Here is a 15438-nt window from a genome sequence, read left to right as displayed (position 1 = left end):
TTTTGAAAAAGCTTAAATCATAGTTTAATCATAAAGTTTAACTATAATGTTAAAATCAAACTTTGAAGATGTTTAAGTCATACCTAGACTCAGTGTATTCCCCAGCCTCTTCTCTATATGCCACCATAGTCGCTTTGCTCGCTACTCCAGTTTTTGGCTTTGACTGCTCTGAAATTATCTGTTGCTCTTCCTATTTTGATCTTGTCATTCAGGGCCTATAAATTACATTTTACCATGGTTCAGGTTTATCTCATCTTTTAAAAACTTACAGTTTATCTTATTCTTTCCTGAATACCAAATGATATACTCTTAGCCAATTTTTAAGTGCCTCTCCAACCCCTTCAAATCCACCAAGAGAAATTCATCCCATATCACATTTTTACCTTGAGCCTAAAGTGAATTATATGCCCCTTGAAACGTAAGATTTCATTTCCTGTAAAATATCATTACTGATATTTCCATAAGTAAGTATTGCTTCTGGTTCAAATACTATTTTGAAAACGAAGTGAGAGATGTGAAAATCTAGGCAAAATCTTAAAACTGTAGCAAAATTACCATTAGGACCATAATAGTCTGATGACATTCATCCTGTTAAAATACCAAAGCAAAGTAAAAAGTACTCTCTTCACCTGGAACTATCTTGTAGTGCTGTACCTGACTTCTTGCCATTCCATAAAAATAGTCATTCTTCTACTGAGCATTCATTTTCTTTATGTTCTTGCAAAGTCAGAATCAAAAGTGATGATTTAGGACTTGGGAACTTACCAAGATAAATCCATATTGTCACTCCTTTTCCAATTTCGTAGCCTCACAAAAAAACAGTTACCACAATTTTAATTTGCCTTCAGTTAAGTAAAGAATTAGTTTATACCACAGAGTAAAATCCTGTAGCTTATAAAGCTACTTTAGTGAAAATGCCAACTTTCTAAAATGAATATGACCAGCTATGGCCATGCCACCCTGAACATGGGCGATCTCATCTGATCTCGGAAGCTAAGCAGGGCCGGGCCTGGTTAGTGCTTGGATGGGAGACATCCTAGGAAGACCAGGTGCTATAGGCGTTAAAAATGAATATAACCAGTACAGAATTGATTACTGCTCAAAAACTTTTTGTTTAATCTTACGTTGTTTTTGATAAATTTTAATTAATAAAGGGAAACAAATGATTACTCTTTTATTGTTGAAATAGAATGTTTTCCTCAATATGGTTCTTTAAATATATTACCAGTTTCTATCCCCTCGTTTTTTATATAATGACCTTGGATTTTGACCCATTTCTTAGAACTTAGGTCTTTATTATAATTTCTGTACTCTTGTCTTTTACCTAAACTTATCTGTTAGTTTGATTTTTGAATAAGGAAAATCATGCTGTTCATAGTACAGGTTAAATCTTATTTTGGAGATTACCCAATTTGGGTATATATTCTTAGAAATTTTTGAATCCTTGAGAGCTATGTGTGAAACAAAACTTGAGTTTGATTTTCCTTTGGCCATTAGCGAGTATTATACTTTTAACCTAGTGTAAACTGTGGGAAGTATCAAGCACACTTCTAAGTTCTCTGGGTTCACTCTGGACTTTCGACTGTGATATTTGGTATTACTACACAGTAATGTAAACTCTTATTAGGTTTTATTCCAGAAAGTCTTGGATTTGACTTTCCTATTTCTTTATTTTATGAAGTTAGGTAACGCCTCTCTGAGGTTCATTTTACCTATATATATAATAGCTGATTTATCTGATAGGGTTGTTATGCCTCAGCTTGATAATTTTATGTACAATGGCAATTTTGTTGAGAAGATGAAATGTCAATAAGCAAAGCTTTTGAAATTGGTTTACCTTTCTTTACCTTTGATAAAAGGGAATTTTAAAGTGTGAGTGATGATAGAGCAGGCAGATTTTCTACCACTTTTGAATGTGGTACTTTCCAGTGATATCTCTATAGACAGAGTTAAAGAAAAATACATTTTAAAAGGATTTGTAATTGTACCAGTTAAAGCTGGTTTCTGTGGGCCACTGATGCTATTCTCTGAGATAGAAATTTTATGGGTTTTTTCCCCTTCATGAGTAAGTTGAGGGCATTATATTTCTTGATACCTCTAAATTTAGTAACTAGGGTAATCTTTAATTTTTTTGGTAAATAGTTTTTATTAAAAGCTACTTATCAAGATCCTTTTAAAAAAATGATGAATTTCTCACTTTCATATTCTTTTTTTTTCTGTGACTTTAAACATACAATATTGTTTATATTACCTTACAACTTAGGTATTCTGATAAATACTTGTAAAATTCATATCCAAAGAGAAGCTTTTTCTGCAGGCATGAAAGATTACTTATAACCTAATTTAGTCTTAACCTGTTTTGGCTTTCTGTGTAAAGTTTGTATTAGATACCAACCGTTTGGCTTGAATGTGAGTATAAGAAGATATATATTAATAAATGATAAGACCCAGCTAATACTAGTTGGTATGTGTGAAAGTGTGAAAGTGTTCACTACTATTTGTAGAAACTTCAAATATAGTAGTACATAAGAAGACTTACAAAGTGAGTCCAGTCAGTTTTTAGTCTTATAATGTGTAGAGTAAGATCCAGTTTTGAATGTTTTTATTTATGATTAATTTCTGTTCTATAAATTTCTAATGAAGGTTATTAAGAATTATGTTTCCAAGTTCCAAGTTGATTGTCTGCATTCTACTAATTGTCCTATAGGTGGCATTGTTATAATTTGCTCACATTTTTGCTTTCCACAAAGATCCATTATTGTTTCATCTTTAGCTCTTGATTTGTAATGTGATTGCCTAAGTGATTAATAAAACTAGATCAAATAATATGGAACTCTATGAATATAGTTGTTAACTTTGGGTAACAGCTATTTTTCTCCTGAACTAATATTCAGATTTTTAATCTTTTAAATATTACATTTGCAGTTAGCACAGAATATTATTGAATTAAAATTTAATAAAATTATTTATAAATTTTTGATAAATATTTAAGTAACGTGATTGTTTTTTATGTTTCTTGAGGAGATGGCATATAATTTCATATAGTTTGTCAGCATTATGGATTTATTTTTTAATTGTGTTGAGGCAATAAGTATAGCGGTTAAGAGCATGGGTTTTAGATTTGAGTCCGTATCTTAACTCTGTTCCTTACTAGCTATGTAAATTTAGGCACATTGCTTAACCTCTTTGAAAGAGGTCCACTTTCTGTAATAGCCTGTAAGCTGGTTAGGATAGGGACGCTATTGTCTTGTATACAGTTGTATTCACAATGTCTGGCACTTGGTAGGTACTCAGGTTTTTATATTAAAGTTATTGGAGTAACATTGATTAATAACATTATATAAATTTCAGGTGCACAACTTTATAATGCAACATCTGTATACTCTGTTGTGTGCTCATATCCAAATCAATAAATTCTTGATGAATGAATAAACCTGTGTTGCAAGATTGCTATGAAAATTAAATGGTAACATAAATATAAAGCATCTAGTAATGTACATAACACTTATTAACAATAACAGAAAATCTTCATTCTAGCTGATACATGAAATAGGTTTTTTCTTAGACTCTCATCTCTCATATTCTCTTACAAGGTTTTCATTTCCCATCGCCACCCCAGATGTTTTCATTTTGCTTCAGTTTTCTATGATATTTCCCGGGCCTTCTGCCAAAGGCTTTTTTCTTTGAATGTTTACTTCATTCTACCAGTATCTTTATTGTAATTTCATGTTTTATATTCTTAATATCACCAGGTTGAGACAATAATTACATTTTTTACAGGAAAATGTTTCATAGTGGTATTAAACAGTTATTTAGGTTAATATCTATCTGGTAAGAATCTAGTGAAGATTAACATTTATATAAAGTAAACTAGCAAATGCCTGGCATCTAGAAGGTATTCACTGGATGGTGCTATTTACTAATAATACTGATATTAATATTTTAAAACACTTTTCTACTGTATTATGATGTAGTTCAAGCCTATTAATAATGGTTATTTATTGAGTGTCTTCCACGTTGATTTTACACACATTGTCTCATTTAATTTTTAATTGGGTCAAGGTACTATTATCCTCACTTTATATTTGAGGATACCTTTAAAGAGGCTAAATAAAAATCACCCAAACTTGTCCTCTAGTAAGCGGTAGAATTGTATTTAAAACCTCTGTTCTTGCCAGTATTCTATGTTGTTTGAAGGCTATTTCTGCTTAAGGTTGAGCTAAGAGCGTACATAACATCCTACATAACTTTTGTTTCCTGTCATCTGTTCATTTTCCTATATTCTACTCAATTTTCCTGCTTTTCTTTTTCTGTCCAAATGGACCAGGAACACAGTATTCCATACTCTGTCTCTCAGATTTCTAGGTCATAAATTCATTTTAATCTCCTGCTTTGCTTATTTTGCTAGGTATAACTTATGAGTATTGTCTCCTCGTTCTCATACTCATTTCTAAATCTAATTCGTTGATGATTTAGTTACTTCAGTAGCTTCCTCATCTCCTTAGCCTTACCTTCCTATGAGAATAAACATCTCGCATGACTTAATTCCTTTGGCTCATTCCACAAACACCTTGCCACTTTTGAATACTTGTGAAATGCATCTTTGCTGACTTTTTAGTACTAAGTTTTGCCAATAAGAGTTGATTTTTTAGATTAAAATTAAATTAATTTGGTTGCCTTATTACTCTTTTTTTATCATTTTATTGGTCTTATATATTTTTTTACTTTTTTATATAAGTCATTTTTTTTTACTTTTTTCTAATAATAATAATAACAGTTTTAAAGCTGTTCTTACTACCACCTCTGTCTACCACCATACCATACATAGTGCAAGGTGTTTTGTGTACCTTGTGTCTAATCCTCAGTGACCATATAAGATTGTGGGAATTATCTCTATTTTGCAAATAAAGAAAATAACCTCAAAAGAGTTAATTGACTTTATATGTATTCCATTTGTATTCTTTGGTCTTCATCCTCACACATTCACTAATGTAGAAGACATTTTTAAATCCCATATTTGGTTGTGAAATCAAGCAATCTTTTAAAAGCTCTTTCATAGAGCAGTTTTAGGTTTACAACAAAATTGAGATGAAGGTACAAAGATTTGCCATATACCTCCTGGTAGCCCCACACACACACGTATAGCCTTGTTATCAAAAGCACTCCCCAGAATAGTACAGTTTTTACCAAGGATGAACCTATATTGACACATCATAATCACCCAAAGTCCATAGTTTACCTTAGGGTTCACTCTTGGTGGTATACAGTCAATGGATTGTACATTCTAAACAAAATGTATGATGATACACATACATTATTATAATACCATACAGAGTATTTTCACTGCCCTAAAATTTTTCCGTGCTTTGTCTATTCATCTCTTCCCCGCTCTTTCCACCCCTGACAACCACTGACCTTTTTATTTACTCCACAATTTTGCCTTTTCCAGAATGTCTTATATTTGGAATCCTACCTTATGTAGCCTTTTCAAATTGGCTTTGTTCACTTCATAGTATACATTGAAGGTACCTCTGTGTCTTTTCATAGCTTTGATAGTTCATTTCTTTTTAGTGCTAAATAAATATTTCATTGTCTGGATACACCATAGTTTATCCATTTGCCTATGGGAGGATATCTTGTTTGCTTCCAAGTTTTGGCAGTTATGAATAAAGTTCCTATAAACATCGTGTGCAGGTTTTTGTATGGACATAAGTTTTCAGCTTTTGGGGATAAATACCAAGGAGTGTGATTGCCAGATCATATAGTAAGAGTATGTTTAGTTTTGTAAGAAATTGCCAAACTGTCTTTCAACATGTCTGTACCATTTTGTATTCCTACTGGCAATGAAAGAGTTCCTGTTGTTCTGCATCCTCACCAGCATATATGATGCTTAAAATCCTTGAGACAGGAAAATCACCAAGGGAAAGTAAAGAAATAAAGTGTTTGAGGAGATGAAAATAATGAGTTGGGCTAAGAGTATAAAAGAAAGTTAAAAAAGAACACAGGAATGACAGTATTAATGCCAGACAAGATCATACTTAAAATACTAAATCATCAGATAAAGAGAGGCATTGGGCAAATTGATAAATATAAGGAAAGTTTGTCAAGCAAATATAACAGGCAAAAACTTTTATAAACCCAACAAATAGCTAAATATAAAGCCAAAAAAATGAAATGTAAAGACAGCTTGGCAAAATACAATTATTGTGCATCTGTGTTTGTTATGTGTATAGAGATCTAGTAGACACAATAGGAAGATTAGAGTCATCGAATAGAGTAGTTAACAAGCTCAGTTGAGAGATACATACAAAGTTCAAATAAAGAACATAGTTTTTTGTAAAGTGAAAATCTCTTTTGATCTCAGGGCAAAAGTTCAGATTTTGCTAACTTTTACTTAATTTCGTTTCTTTTTATGTGCTGGTGAAAAATAACCCTTTTATTCTTTCCTTCATCAAACATTTACCAATATCTGTCACATGCCATGCTTGATCAGAATACAGTAATATACAAGATATGCCCATTTTCTGCCCTCTTTCTTAGGACTCAGTGCTCAGGGAAGGAAGGAATTATAAAACAACTAGTTACAAAAATGGTTATTTCATTATAGTTTTGACAAGTGCTTTTGGGGAAGAGCACAGAGTACTTGAAAATATGTTTAACAGAGAACATAATCTAGTCTTGATGAGATCATGAATGCTTCCCAGTGTAGGAATTAAACAGCATGAAGGATAGGGGAAGGGATTGAGGAAGTGGATAGCTTTTCAAGCTGAAGGTTTATTTATAAAGGCAATGAAGCAGGTAGGAGACTTTCTAGAACTAAAAGAAAGCCAATATGGTTGCATCAGATTGAAAGATTGAAAGGATTGTATGCCTATGAGCCTGAGGAAGGAGACAAGAAATAAATTTAAAAACCAAAGTAATGTTCAGATTCTTTGAACCAAACCAAATGATTTGTCATTATCAGTCAAAGAGGTTACATACTTTTTTAGAGGTCATAAACTGATGCCCTACAAGCCAAATCTATCCTGCAGATGCTTTCCTTGGCCCATACAGTGTTTAAAAATGAATGGATGAATGACAGAATGAAAGTGGCCAAGATTTAATACAGGAGCGCATATTTAAAAAAGGGGGGAAGGGGGAAAAAAGAGGAGGAAGAAGGGTTGATAGCCTCTCTTGAGCACTTAAAGATCTAGCCACATGACCTGAATTCCCAGTGGCTACAATCAAGTAGAGATGCTGCTTTGGCATTCAGTTTCCAAATTGTCACTTCCTTGTTTTATATATCTATCTTTGCTTTAATTTTTTAGAATGACTTCATGGTCACTGTGTGTTTGAGTTTGCAACCCCTACTTTAATATATGAGTTCATCTATATACCTCAGGCATTAGGAGCTCTAAGCATTGCTTAGATAGCACAAGGAAAAGAGCTCTTCTTGATTAGATAAGGAAAAGAGCTCTTCTTGATTAGATAATTCTATATTGATAGAAGATTAGAAAAATCTTTTTTGAAGTCAGTTTGGTTGTGCATTTTATATATACAGCAAAGTGCTTAGCAGGCCAACAGTTAAGCATAACATTCAGTATGTAAAACTGGTGTATTGTGATAGGCACTGGAAATATAAAGATAAATGATAATATCTGTGCCATCAAGCAGTTCATAATTTAACATATTTCATAAATAATTACAGTGAGGTGTAAATGCAAAAATAGAAGTGTACGTTAATATAGAGGTAGCATGAGATTACACAAACAAATTAGTTTTAGAAGAAAAACTCAGATTTAAAGATAAAGTAGACCAAGATGATCACTTTGGCACTGTTGTAATTAGAGCTGCCAATGAAGAGCTCTGTGGAGATGTCTGATAATTGTATATATAGTAATAACCCAAATAAAAATTATCAGGAATAGATTAAAACTACATTGTTAACAATACTATTTCCTGTCTGCTGTAGAGATAACTATAGTACAAACAGAAATAATATTGTTGGAATCTGCTGGTTAGGCCAGTTAGGGAGAGGCATCTAAAAATCGATGGTTTTGGTTTTTAAGAACTTCCCAGCAGTGTCTTGCATTCTTTCTTTTTCCATTCTTCTTTCCTCCTTTCTTCCCTGCCTCCCTTCTTCTTTCCCCTCCCTACTTTCCTTTCCTTTCCTTCTTTTTTTCCCCACTTCCTTTCTTCCTTTTTTTTTTTTTTTTTTTAACTATAGTTGTCTTGAGCTTTCCATGTCTACAAGAGTTTATAGTCAAATTCTGTGTGAAGTTAGACCAGGTGATTACTATGATCACTAAGTCCTTCGCAGATTCCAATTTTTTTTTGGATCTTTATCCTGACCAACTCCAGTTCTTTCCAACTTTGCTTTTTTCTCTTTCATGTTTTAAAAATACTACAGGAATTCATTCAGGAGGATAGACTCTCTTGGGCAATAGAAACATATGCTTTGTCTTCATTTTGTCAAGTTTTTAAAAAACTTGTAACTTTCTAAAATTAAATTTTGTGAAAAATATTTTAGAACATGCATTCTTAATAGGGGCAGTACCACCCCAAAAGGATTATAATTGGTTGGGAAAGAGGAATCTTAGATTAAACAATTTAGGAAAGACTAATTTACAGTGAAGTGACTATACATCAATTTGTAAGAACAAATTTGATTAGGTAGGAGAAAGATTCTAACATCTGGAAGGAATTGGACAGCAAAAGCTGAATTAGAGAAGCAAGATTTTACTGTATATTGAATTGCACTTCATATTGGTAAAAGGTAATCCAAAGCCAGATATATTTGAGCATTTTAAGCTAGATAGAAATATTTTACAGCACACTTCTAATGAAGCATATTATAGAATCATTGAATTCTAATGTGGCATGTACTAAAACCTGATTGCTACCTTCCTGGTTTCATATCACACTGATCAACAGTTGTCTCAATGATTTTTATTTAGCTCAAACACAGATTTTATACTTTCTGTGAGGTTCAGAGATTATTTGCTCCTTTAATTAAAAAGCCAGTGTTAGTATTATGGAAATATCTTCTTTTTTCTTACACAGGTTTTTTTCCTGTACCTAAGCACTCTAAACCTGTTGATAGACAACATTCAGTCTGTCAGAAACATTACAGTTTTCAATTCTTTGTACAGTTTCTTCATAGTCATTTAAAAACTCTGATTTTAAGTAAGAATGTCCAGGTTTATTGGTGGACTGTTAGAGATTTTAAGTGGATACATTTCCAATTTTAAGAGCCTAGAAATAGAAGAGTGAAAATAGAAAAATACAACTTTAATAGAGGAACCAATGAGATTAGAAATACAGTAATTAAAGCTTTTAAATGAGAGTAAAGTGTCAAGAACAGAAGAAAATTTGAAAATGGTATTGAATTCTGGAAAAACACAGTAGTACTTCAGATAGTGATTTCCAGATTGGTATATGTGTACTGGAAAAGATGCAGTAAGGTGGGACTGGGGTTGTCCAAGATAATTTAACTCATTGTGCAAAGCAAATTAGAGCCTCTAGACATTTATTTTTTTATCTTATCCTTTTAAAATGTCTATTTTGTGACTTTTAGTAAACATTTTTTTATACATTGGAGATGTAAGCACAAACCATATTTATTGAAAGGAATTGCTTTGGAGATCATTTTTTAATGTGTCTAAAAATGTGGAAAATGGGCATGGGCTTTAAAATAAGATAAATTTAGTTTTTTAAATTCTGGCTTTCTAACTACGGCAAGTTGATTATTTTGAACCTCAATTTCTCCAACTATGAGGATGTTTTGAGTACCAAATGAGATAATAAATGTGTAAAAGGCTCTAAAGTTTCTTTCTCTTTTTTGTAGAATATGAAAGGAACCAGCAATTTGAGATTACAAGAGATTTGTTCACAGAATGAAAAAGTAATCATCTACTTAGCTGTTGCCTGAGTATTTCCCATTATTTTAACAATCTTTGACCATTTTTTTCTTTCAACAAAATCGTAGTCAATGCATAGAAAGAGCAGGAAAGTCAGGAGACTGGGGAAGACTGGGAAGCTTTGCAGTTAACTTTGAAAGTGTGCTCTTGTACGTGTCATTTCATCTCTTTGCTTCTTCTCATGTAAAGCAAAGGAATTGGACTAGATTATAAGTTGCCTTCCTACTCTTATATATCAGTGATTCTGTTCAAAACAAGGTAATACGTTGAATATAACTGCAATCCTAGGGTAAGTGAAAGAGTCTTTAACTACATGCAGGTGACAGTATATGAGCTTGCTTAAATTACATAATTGCTTTCCTTATTCCTCACAAGAAATTTTAGTCAAGTGCAGGTTAGCGCTAATTAATACCACCAATTCATTGTGTTTGTATTTAAATTCCTAGAAATTGTTAGTATATGACTAATATGTACAATAAGTTTATTATGTATGACTCTTTTTTAAGAAAAAATATCGAACTGTGGAAAATGTTTATAGCTAGCTAAAGGAAGGTAATACCACTAATTGCATTTTCACAACTATTGAGGTATAATTTACATAATATAAAATTTACTTATTATAAGTATACAATTCAGTGTTTTTTAGTAAATTTATAGAATTGTGCAGCCATCAACACAATCCAGTTTTAGAGCTTTTCCCTCACTCCCATAATATCCCTCAAGCTTATTTGTGGTCAGCTCTCAACTCCCACACCCCTCGCCCTGACTCAGGAAACTGCTGCTCCACTTTTTGTTTCTATAAATTTTGGAGGACATTACATCTTAAAGGAAGCATACTACATGTAGTCTTTTGCATCTAGCTTCTTTCACTAGGCATACTGTTTTTGAGGTTCATTCATGACATAGCATGTATGTGTATTTTGTTCTTTTTTATTGCTGAATGTTAATTCATAATATTGATAATACCATATTTTGTTCTTTCACTAGTTGAAATACTTTTTGATCATTTCCATTTTGGAGCTATGATAAATAATAATAAATATGCAGCATCCCTGTTTTTTATGTAAAATAGTCAAGTTACTAGTTAACTCTAAATTTTCTTCTACCTCTAAAATTCTGTGATTCCATTTGATCAGAAGTGTTTATGGGAATTGTAATATTTAATTTGATACATTTGCATAGTGATTATTCAGAATTTATTCACCAATTGTTGGCTGACATCTGATCAGATAGTAGTAGGGATGTTTTTCATTTCTGGGCTTTGGTCCTAGACAGGTGAGAATTTAACCTGATTTCAAGAAGTAAAAGCTGTGTAAATTTAGGAGCCATAAATTAATTGCATCGTTATATGAAAGACAGCTGAAAGTAGAGAAGTACTAAAGTTAAAAGATTAGTTAATTGGTAATTACAATCTAGATAATTATAATCTAGGTACTTATCATGAGATTTTTAAAAACTAGGATTAGAGCAGTAGAACAGGAAAGGAATTGACTAATGAAGATGATAAAAGATTTTTTTAAAAAATTCATAACCTGAGAGTTTGGATTATTAATGAATGAGAACAATGATAGAAATTATAAGATTACGGGAGGTTATTTGAGTGGCTAACACTTTGAGGGAAATGGTTGTTGAATGTCAGGCATATTGACACATTGGTCCTATAAGAGTTTGTAGCACCAATGAAGACTCACGAATGAATTCTCACTTAACGAAGCCATACAGATCTTTAGAAGCCATGACAATAAATGAATTTTGGAGAAAGTATATATAGAGCCAAGTATATAGATTTGAGAAATGATGTAATATAATAAACCATTGGAGAAAGTGGAATCAGTGAAGAGTCAATCAGTAAGGTACAAGAGAGCAGACAGAGTTACAGAAGCCAAAGGATTCCATTGTTACAAGAAAGAATGACTTATTTACAACACGTATGGAATGTTGTGATACTGATTTCTTCACCCCGTTATCCTTATTCTCTCCTTTCACCTTATATTCAAAGATCAGTCATAATCACTTCCTTGCGTAGGTCTTTAGTTCCTTTGCCCCTGTTCGTCTTGACAAAACTGCAGCCATGGTTAAATCTTGCAGTTGAATGAGACTGGAGAAAAATAATAATACTATGATGACTGGTCTCACCTTAAAATAATGACAGTGTACTCCCTTAATGCTCCCCGCAGTTGTACCATACTTATTTGATCTTTTCATGCTCCTTTTTTTCTAGATGACTGTTCATACTTCTCCCCTCTCCTAGATGACTGTTCATATTTTATCCCTTCTCCTCAAAACCTCCAGTATCTCCTTTTTCATCTTTAATTTTAGTTGATGAACTTCCTATGACAGTAGAATATTGAAGCAATTAGAAGAGAGTTTTCCCAAGTGCCTGGCATTGCATATGTTTACCTATCTACCCACCAATCTCTTTACCTGTAGATACTGTACTTACCCTTCTGTTACTATAGATGAATTGTCCAGGTTCCTAAAGCCAGTCCTTCCACCTGTTCACTAGAGTCTTACTTCCTCACATACTCAGATATCACTCCTGTAATTCTCTCCTCTCTCCTGTATCATTAATATTTTTTTCTCTCCACTTGATTATTTGTTTTCATTGGCATACAAACATAATGGTATTTCTCCCATTTTAATTGAAAAACTGTTCTCTTGACCCACCTACAATTGCCCAAATTCTGAGCTCCCCTTTGCAGTTGTCCATATTCACTATCTTCCTCTTCTCCCATTCTTTCTGAAGCCTACGTTCCATTACTTTTAAAATTGGCATCTTCGGGGTCATCAGTGGTTTTCATGTTGCCAAGTCTAGTGGTTAGTTCTCAGATTTTAGTAGTAAGTGAAACAGTTGATGGTTTCTTTGTCTTTGAAGACTTTTCCCCCTTGTATTCCAAGACCGTATATCATGCTATAATGAATAACATTGTACATATGTTCTACATATTTATGGAGGGTAAATTCCTAGAAGTGGGATTACTGGGTCAAAAGTTTATGTAAATACATATATAATTTTGTTAGGTATTGCTAAATTCAACCCATTTTGCATTCTAACCAGTGATGAATGAAAGCGCTGTTTTTTCACAGCCTCAACAACAGTGTCTTAACATGTCTCGTTTATTGGGTTGGCAAGAATTCAAAAGCTTACTCTCTCACTGTAGTTTTAATTCACATTTCTCATATTAAGAGTGAGGTTGAGGTTTTTTTATGTTTAAGAGCCATTTTGTAACATGTATCTGAATGATGACAAATTAATTTTGAATCCGATTCTACATCTTAACTAATTATACTTTGGGCAATTCATTTAAGTTTGTTCTCTTCCCATCTTTAAAATGAAGATAATGAGACTTATTCATTGGGTTATTATGAAGATTAAATGAAAAAACTGGGGATGGAGAGAAGAAGAATGTAAAGCAACTAGCACAGTGCCTGGCATATAGCTGGCACGTAGTAGGTAAAAATGCCTTTCTCCTTCTCTGTGTTCTCCCAGAGTACAGGCTGCATACTGCTTGAAGTTAGGCAGCCTAGGAAATTTATTTGTGCATAGTCTTTTCTGTAAAGGAGAATTTTTGGTGTGTTAAACAATACAGGCAATACAAAGCATATTGCGTACAGTAAGTGGTTTTATCAACTTTTAGGCTTTCTGATTCTGAAAATTGTAATATGAAGTATTTATCTATAGTTAGTTGCAATGGTTTTGAAATTTGGAATTATGATCCACTCATCCATATGTTAGAACAGAATAGACTTTTTCCTTCAATTCAAAAAATATTAAACATTTATTGAAACTCCTGTGGCAGCCATTATAGAAGAATTGTATATTCTATATAGAAAACTAAAAATACAGACAATATTTTGATGTGCTTCCAGGCACAGAATCAGGCTTTTTTGAAGAAGATTCTGACCTGCCTACGATTCCTGTGTAGAAATGGAACATATTTGGGGTAGGATTCTTAAACTTCATAAAATTATCTTCTTTCCGTTTTCCTTGCTTGATTAATAATTTATAAAACATATATTTCTGCTCTTGTAATACCAAATGTTTGCATTCAGTCATGTACCCTGGGCATCTCAGTTTTTCAAAAGCCCAGTTTTGAGAAAATGTGTTAATGGAGGAGTGCCTAATGGATGGCACTCTTTCCATTCCTCTGAATATTTTAAACTTTACTCTTAGATTAAACTATACCATAAGAAATCTGTGTGCTTGGATTGCATTATTTTGGCCCCTTGTAGATTTGCTTTTATTGAATCATGCATTTAGGATGGGATTTTTTTAAAAGAAAGAAAAGTGACCCAAAACAGATTTTTGGTTTTTTAGGGATGCTTTCAATGACTTTCTCCATTATATCATCCAGAATCTTCTTTGTGAGCACTCACTGGTTAAATATCTCTCAGATTACATATATCAGAAAAGCTGTACTTCTCCTGAACAACTGATTCGCTTTTATTTTACAGACACTGTGTTTTCTTCTTTGCCTTGCTTGCTAACGAGAAGGCTTAAGCCACATTTGAGGGTCAGCTCTTGGAGTTTTGGAGAGCAATATAATGTGCTTTTCTTTGTGCCATTTTTGTTTTCTTTATCCAAATGTATCCTTTGCCTGATTTCCTTCACCTATTTATTTTTTTATCCTATATATTCTTACTATAAACTGCCTCAAACCTTTTGGAGTTAAGCAGGAGGTGATATGTACGTTTATGAATGCATCTGTGTGTATATTATAACTTTAGTTGTCCAAGCCAGAACCTGAAAGTTGTCCTGGTTGTTTCCCTCTCACTTACTCTTCCATCCAAGTTGGCACCATGTTTATCTCTTTTATCTCTGTATATCTATCTCTTTCTTACTGTTACCTGCCCTGTCTTGGGTCAGGGTCTCATTTTTCCTACCTTATTGTTCTTCCCACCAATAGTCTGGTGCCTTGTACTCTTCCACAGTGCTGGCATAGAACATGTTCTAATACCAGGATCTGTTCATATTATTTTCTCAACATAAAATCCTTCTATGACCTCCTGTAGCATTCAGCCATATTTGAACGCCTTAACACAAAAAGTTTTTCATGATCTGGCTTCTGCCTGTTTAACCTTCTCAGCGTCTACACCTTTCTAGACATCCTGAAGTACTTGAAATTTCTTAAACCTGTAACAAAGATTCACATCTTTCTAGATTTGCACCTGCTTTTTCCCACTGCCCAGAACACCTTTCCCATTCTTCATCTAGCAATCTCTACCAAGCTTTTAAAATTTACTGCAGGTGACATTTTTCTCAGGATCCTCTCCCTGTCTTCTAGCTCAGTACTTACCAGTGTGGCCCCTAGATTGGTAGCATTAGCATCATCTCAAAAAAACTTTAAATTAGATTCACCACATCTTTGGATACTACTCAAGACCTACTGAATGAGAAACTCTGGGGGTGAGGCCCAGAGATCTGTGGAGCTTAGAGGTTTTCAAAGTTTAGCATACATCAGAATCATCTGGAGGGTTTGTTAAAATGCCAGCTCCCATTGCATTGGTAACCCCACTTCTTTGCCCTTCCTTGTATCCA

The 15438-nt window shown here is 33.2% G+C and overlaps 1 protein-coding gene and 1 pseudogene across 3 annotated transcripts in view; both read left to right on the top strand.

Moving 5' to 3' along the window:
• NIPBL (NIPBL cohesin loading factor) overlaps positions 1 to 15438 on the top strand; it is a 166339-nt gene that overhangs the window by 31612 nt on the left and 119289 nt on the right. The gene's annotated exons all lie outside the window — the stretch shown is intronic.
• LOC120586432 (uncharacterized) lies at positions 943 to 1061 on the top strand (annotated as a pseudogene).

The sequence above is a fragment of the Pteropus medius genome, unplaced genomic scaffold (assembly GCF_902729225.1).
Source record: "Pteropus medius unplaced genomic scaffold, Ma_sr-lr_union100, whole genome shotgun sequence".
NCBI classification, from domain to species: domain Eukaryota; kingdom Metazoa; phylum Chordata; class Mammalia; order Chiroptera; family Pteropodidae; genus Pteropus; species Pteropus medius.
This window is presented reverse-complemented; position numbering and strand designations above follow the sequence as displayed.